This window comes from Macrobrachium nipponense, chromosome 26 (assembly GCF_015104395.2).
Source record: "Macrobrachium nipponense isolate FS-2020 chromosome 26, ASM1510439v2, whole genome shotgun sequence".
NCBI classification, from domain to species: domain Eukaryota; kingdom Metazoa; phylum Arthropoda; class Malacostraca; order Decapoda; family Palaemonidae; genus Macrobrachium; species Macrobrachium nipponense.
Window position 1 is genome coordinate 29,986,247 of NC_087215.1, and position 7,396 is coordinate 29,993,642.

Here is a 7,396-nt window from a genome sequence, read left to right on the forward strand (position 1 = left end):
CTTCTCGAATCTTCGAAAACTGATGCAATCTCACACAACAAAAATGTGCAATTCCCACGTGGGGACTTGACAAAGACATACACGTACAAGACGAGTCTGTTAAAAAAAAGACGTACTCTACTCGACCGAGACGGAGGCTGGGCGACTATTAAAATTGACATGTTTTTGACAGAACGCAAGAGTCGAGCTCGCTGTCAAACGTGTTGAAAGAAAAGTTAAACATTCATAGCTTCCAAAAGACAAAGATCTCTCTCTTTTTACGTTATATACATAATTCTTAACAACACGTAATGCGAAATCTGACAACATCTTAAAACATTCCTATTCTAAACTATCTAGGAATCTGAAAAAATGTTACACAATCTACAAGACATTCAAAGAGGGGAAAACATGCATTTTGAAAGTAGCAACATATAATAATATATATATATATATATATATATATAATATAATAGATATATATAGATATACACACAAATATAATATATACACACAAACATATATATATATATATATATATATATATATATATATATATATATATCTATATATATATATAATCTGCAGGCCATTTTTACCACACGTATGTAATTGTAAATAAACCGATATAACCCCTTAAGTTTCTCGAAATCTTCACACTTTTGAGATCAACTTGTCACAACAAAGCCTTAGTTTCCAATGCAAGAAATATGAAGTAACCCTGACGTCAGGGTACCAGGATACGAACCCGCATCTCGTGTATCAGAACGAGGTTAGGTTGCTCATTAAAAATTACTTCATACTTCTTGCATCCGAATCTAAGGTTTTGTAGTGACAGGTGTATCCAAAAAATGCGAAGGATTCGAAGAGTTTCAGACGGTAAGTTTTTGACTATTACGGTACATACTTATCGTTGGTAAAAAGTTACCTGTAGATTTCTATTGTATATATAATATTATATATATACTATATATATACAATATATATATATATATAATATATTATATATATATTATATATACTATATACACTTTTAGGGCATAGTTTTTCTTTTATACCAATGTTCGCTAAAGCAATTGCTTTAGTGGCATCAATAAGTTTCTTGCAGGTATCTTCATACCGACGAAGTTTTTTCGATTTTCATTCGTCAATTTCTAGTGGAAAAACAGGCAGACTTCCTTCTTCCATTTATTGAATTTTGTCGCAACAGCTGTTTCGCCTTATGACATTATCAAGCGACTACTGACTTACAAATCTGTCCTTTCGGCCTATTTATATATATATATATATATATATATGTATATATATATATATGATATATTATACTATATATATATATATATATATATATACATATATACATATTATATATACATATATATATATATATATATATATATATATATATATATATATATATATATATGATATATAGATATATATATAGGGAGAGAAAGAGAGAGAGAGAGAGAGAGAGAGAGAGAGAGAGAGAGAAGGCAGCAGTATTATGATTAAATTTTTATTTTATATATATACGTATATATATATATATATAATATATATCAATAAATAAATAAAAATAAATAAATAAGAATAAATAAATAAAAATAAATAAATAAAAGTAATTAATAAATCAAACATTTATAAATCAAATAAATACATGAAATAAAATAAAGAGCAAATTGGACAGATCAATGAAATAAATAGAAAAATATGGAAAAATCAATAGCCTAATGAATCAATTAATGATATAAATATAATGCAACAAACAGAAGATAATATAATAAAGAAAGAAAATTAAGTATAGTCAACTAAAAAAACAAACAACTATGTTTTGTGAATAAACAATTAAATAAATAGTTTAATTAATTTATTGAACAAGGAAGTATTTAAAAATTAATAAATAAGTAAATAATTATATACATTAAAACTAAAAAAAATTTAAAGAAAGATAAATAAATAAATAATAAATAAATAAATAAATCAAATAAATAAATAATAAATAAATAAAGAAGAAAAACAAATAAATAAATCGTTGAAACAAGTTCAAATAAACAAAACGTGAAACCAATTCAAATAAATAAATAAATAAATAAATTAGAATAAATCCACTGAATTAAAATATAGATAACACAATAAAGATGAAAATAAAAAGTGAATAATCCAAATAGATAAACGAGTAAGTAAAATAAAATATGAAAATGGAAATTATTTATAACAAGAATAGGTGACATAAATGAATGCAATAGCCGAATAAACGGAACATGCTATAGATAGAAAAGATAGCTAAAATAAGATAAAATTTACAAACCTTCATTAAAAAAAACCGTAATTAATCAATAAATAAATATAAACAACAGAAAAATCAAATCAATTAAATTATATGAAATACATAATCAATAAATTATTGAATATCCTAAATGAAGATTAGATTAAGTTAAATAAACGTAATCAAAATAAACACACGAATAAAAAAGAATAAAATCTGTAGTAAATTCAATAAATAAAATTAATAAATGAAATTGGGTGAATAAATTTTAAAAATTCAGAGACACACATATAAAAAATTAAATAAACAACTAAAATAAAAAATAAAATATATAAGATGAATTTCAATTAACATTTGTAAGATATAAACGCTAAGTGAACGAACCACTTTTAACGATTACAATGTTTGAAGCGGAAATTGCTCGAGATATCATAAGCAGGACTGAATAAAAAAATTACATAGTTTACCCGATATATCACACGCAGGACGCATTACGAAATTACATAGTTTACCTGATATCACCCCGCAGGACGCAATTACAAATACGCAGACGCCAAGGACACCTCTGACGGACGTTCACATTAAATCCAATACCATAACAATGAAAACAGTCACTAAACTGAGTACGCCTCACCCTCACCCCGTTGGAGCTTGCAGGCCTCATTGTGACCTCTTCATTCCAGAAACCAGCGTTGCTACCAGATGGGGTTGAGGATCTGACCAAGCCGGTGAATCCTTGGCCGGGAAAGCTTCCTGGCAGATGAGGTCTCGTCTTCGCTTATGATCGCCCTAAAAATACAATAAAGAGAAATGTGAATAACAATTGGTAATCATGACAGAATAGAATAGAATAGAATATAGGATTTAGGCCAATGAGGTCATTTAACGCTGAAATGGATATTGGCAGCGAAAAGATTTGAAAGATGTCACAGGAAGAAAACCTCGCAGTTGCACTTTGGACCAAACGTTGAGGGCCCCATACACTGAACGATTGTATGAACGATTGTCTGTATCGTTCGCGAAAACACTATGTATGCTTGTGGTGAATGCAAAAGTGGGCGGAGCTTCGTGTCTGAACGATCTCAGCGTGAACCTGTCACGACCAGGTGCTAGATTGCGACTTAAGTCTGCTGCACAGGTCGTTCAATGTATGGGTTTGTCTTGCCGATATAAAGCTATCGGGCAAGTCTGTTCCAGAGAGAATGCCATGTCTTCCCGAGACAAATCTTTGTTCAGATCTAAATCGGTGCGGAGATCGTTCATACTGTCTGAATAGTGTTTGAGTTTGTCGATAACGAGAATCGTTCAGCAATCGTTCAGTGTATGGGGGCCTTTTAGTAGAGGGTGGAAAAGGAAGATGTAGAAAGCGAGTATGAACGGAGGTACAATAAAAGAAATGTAAAGGGGTTGGTTTAGGCACCAAAGGGACACCGGAAAGAAGAACAATATTATAAAGCCTATGGAGGCTAATCATGACAAAAATACACGAGTACCTACAAAAAAATTCATGATGTATCTATAAGTAGGGCCATTGAAAGATCGCAATTTGAAGACTCCCATCGAGACGTTTCTCACTTTTGCCTGTTTCTTTTCTTTTCCTCTACTGCAATTCTTTCCTGTCGTCTAGTTTTCCTGGCTCTCAGAACCTTTCTTCTCTTCCTCCTTACATTTACGCGACTTACAAATTTTCCATCTTTCACCCCTCAACTTTGTTTTCTTACCTGATCGGGATTAGATACATACCTTAGGATATATACCCACTCCAGTGGCCTATGTATATTAAAGAAGGTCTTGAAAAAAGTCAAACGAGAGAAGTTACGTTATACTACGACAGTGACTGAAAAAGGGCAGCTCTCAGAGAAACTGTCTCGACAAACTCCGGTTCATAAGAAACAACTTTTTTTCCCCAATAGATCAGTTTGATGCCCAAGTCCCAAAACGGAAATTTACAGATCGCATATTATATATATCTTACCGGCCCCCCCCCCCCCCACCCCACCTTTTTTATTAAACTACACAGATTGGAAACTCTTATCTGCTGTCAATGGTGCCCTCTGTCTGCAACCATGTCGTCAGGCTATCATTACCCAAAGCAGTTGAATATAAAATAGAACAAAAAATGAATTAACAACATAATGACAGAAAAACCCAAATCTTGCCCATAAAGAAACCAGTAGTTTAATTATATTATACCCTGACTAAGAATTCACTCCCAGACCCCCAAAATATCAATAAGTTCTTTTAACCTAGTCAGGTTAGAGAATCCCGTCTCTAAATTAGCCATGGAATAAGACCCATCTGTAATAAAGATAATAATGGATAAAAGATACACTCACATCACTCTTTTCAAAGTATTCACGTAAAGAAAGTATTTCACACTTCTCTCTCTTTTTCAAAGGTAACAGTTTTCTAAGTCTTTACAAAATATGTCCTACCATTACGATGGGGCTTTCTCTCCCAACACTCGGCGTGTACCACCTGACTCTTTGTGTTCACGAAAAGAATGTGACTTTCGCAAGTGCCTTGGACTATTAGGCCTGTAACATCCGTACAAACGATTTACATGCCTAACGACAGGGTGAATGATCTCTCGGTAAAACTGCTTGCGTATTCAAATTCCTTTCACTCAAGTAAGCTGCCCTTACAGCTCAGCTTGTCTCCAAGCAAGACATGATATGTGATTTCACTTAACATTACACACTTGTAAGATATATATATATATATATATAGTATATATATATATATATATATATATATTATATATATATATATTTGTGTGTGGTCATGTTTGTGTGTCTAGTTATACATATATAGTTATGAGTTGAGTGTACAACCTGTAAGTTTCCATCAGAATCAGATATAAAACTGGACCTGTCAGACAAAGTGTGTGTGTGTATAAAATATATATATATATATATATAATATATATATATATATATATATATGTGTGTGTATATATATATATATATATTTATACACACACACACATTTGTCTGCCAGACCCAGTTTGATATCTGATTTCGAGTGGCGGGGGGGGGGGAAACTTAGGTTGTACACTCAACTTATAAAGTATGGCAATACTCAAAATATTTCAAGTAGCCTATAAAATTACCTATCTGGCAACTTTTTACTTAAATCCACGAAACCACCTCACAGCAACATTTGTTGTTTATTGCAACCACGAATTCCCCGCCCCGTGTGCTAGTTCAAGTGGAATTTTCGTTTTACCCTAATATTGAGGCAAGATTTAACTAAATTATAACCGGATGTTACTAGTATATTATACTGCCTAGGTTATCAGTATTTGTAAATATTGCTATTTTCCTCATAAGTGACATTCATGATATAGGTCTATAAGTACACACTCTTACCCTTTGTGATAGTTGTTGATTTACGCCAAATGCTTAAAGTTATGAATAAAACTTTTATAAATACAATATAGTGAATTATTTTTCCTTTGGATACTTTGTATATCAGTTAAACTCATTTCATCTGGACTTCAGGTCGAGCTAACACACAATATAAAAGAATTATATGAAACAAAATCAGTAGGGGCGTACAATAAGATTTACCCTTGAAAAGGCTAGGATAGACTCTCTCTCTCTCTCTCTCTCTCTCTCTCTCTCTCTCTCTCTCTATTCTATATATATATATATATATATATATATATATATATATATATATATATATGTATTTTGTTTGCGAATTTGTACGTCCACTAGAGGATTTTTTTTTTCTCTTGATCACAACGCAATATTTAGCGGGGTGGTTGATCGAACCACATCGATGACTCGGTGGTCTTGGATAACAGTAGGCCTAATGCAACGAGTGTGCACTTCTGTGTAACCTGTTTACATTCCCCATCCCTCTTTCTTCGTTTCCATCTAGATACAGTTGTCTTACTGACGCTAAGCGTCCGAGCAATGTCACTTATCCGTCTTATCGGAACATCGGCCTACAACTGGTCTGCCATCGGAACATTGCCTTTATTAACATTTTGTCACTGCCCATTACATCGGCTGTTGATTGGCTTGATTCAATCTTATTCGAACATAATCAAATGCATTTGAATTCCTACAAAAGCACTTTAGTAATAATATATCCTTTCAAGTTAATATACTGATACACCCGACCAAAAATTATATAAAACTGAGTAGTACAGTAAGAAATATTCGTCAATGTATATGAACAACCAGAGAAGGAGGGCTGAGGAAATGATCTAGGCTGACTTTCGGATTCGAAGCTTCAGCTGAAACTGACATGCCATCGGTTTCATCGCATTTGGGAGCCTGCACTTAACTGATGAAAAATTCTTTATTTTAATATACAATATAGGTTATATTACACGAACATCCTTTAAAATGTATGAAATTCCCGGAAAAATACAAACTGAAAAAGTAGAAGGCGGCATGGAATATATTCGTTTACTATTAAACTTATCAAGCTACAGCTCAATATAGAAATTGGTGTATATAATTCTTTGATTCCCGAGGGGATAGTACTAAACACAGAGTCCCAAGGAGCTTCCGCCATGTTTGGTACTATATTATAGCACCCGGAGTAGGTGACGCTATAAAACACGCAAAAGTAGCATCACATATTTATTTCCTTTTTCATAGCGTTTGTATAAGCATTTTATAACTGACAGCCTATATAACAAAAAACAGCACTACAAACTCGAGTTATTGAATAAGCATCTTTTTCTTCATCATAAAATTCAGAACACAATTCCTTTTTAGTCCGAATTTTGCATACTTGCTATTTTGTCTTTCTGCTCTGTTTATCTCAGTACTAACTTTCCTTATAGGCTTGCTGTACAAATGTGAGTAGGAATTACGCCATAAAAATGAAACGGGTTATATTTTACAGTGACTGGGAGGGGTACTATAGTCATGCTACAGTAGTTCTTTAACATTCTGGCGGGAGGGACATTAGAGGACTGGCTTTTAATAAAGCCGGGTGGTATTTTATGGAAACCACGAATTTATCTATGTATAGAATATTACACAGAAAATTCATTAAATTAAAAGTGATGCATGGTCATTGTGCTTATCTTGCGTGATCCTAATGAAGCCGAACATTCAAAGTGCTGAAAGTAGCATCTTATTTCTACCGGGTTTTGAACGAACGTTTCTGCCTGTTCTGCAA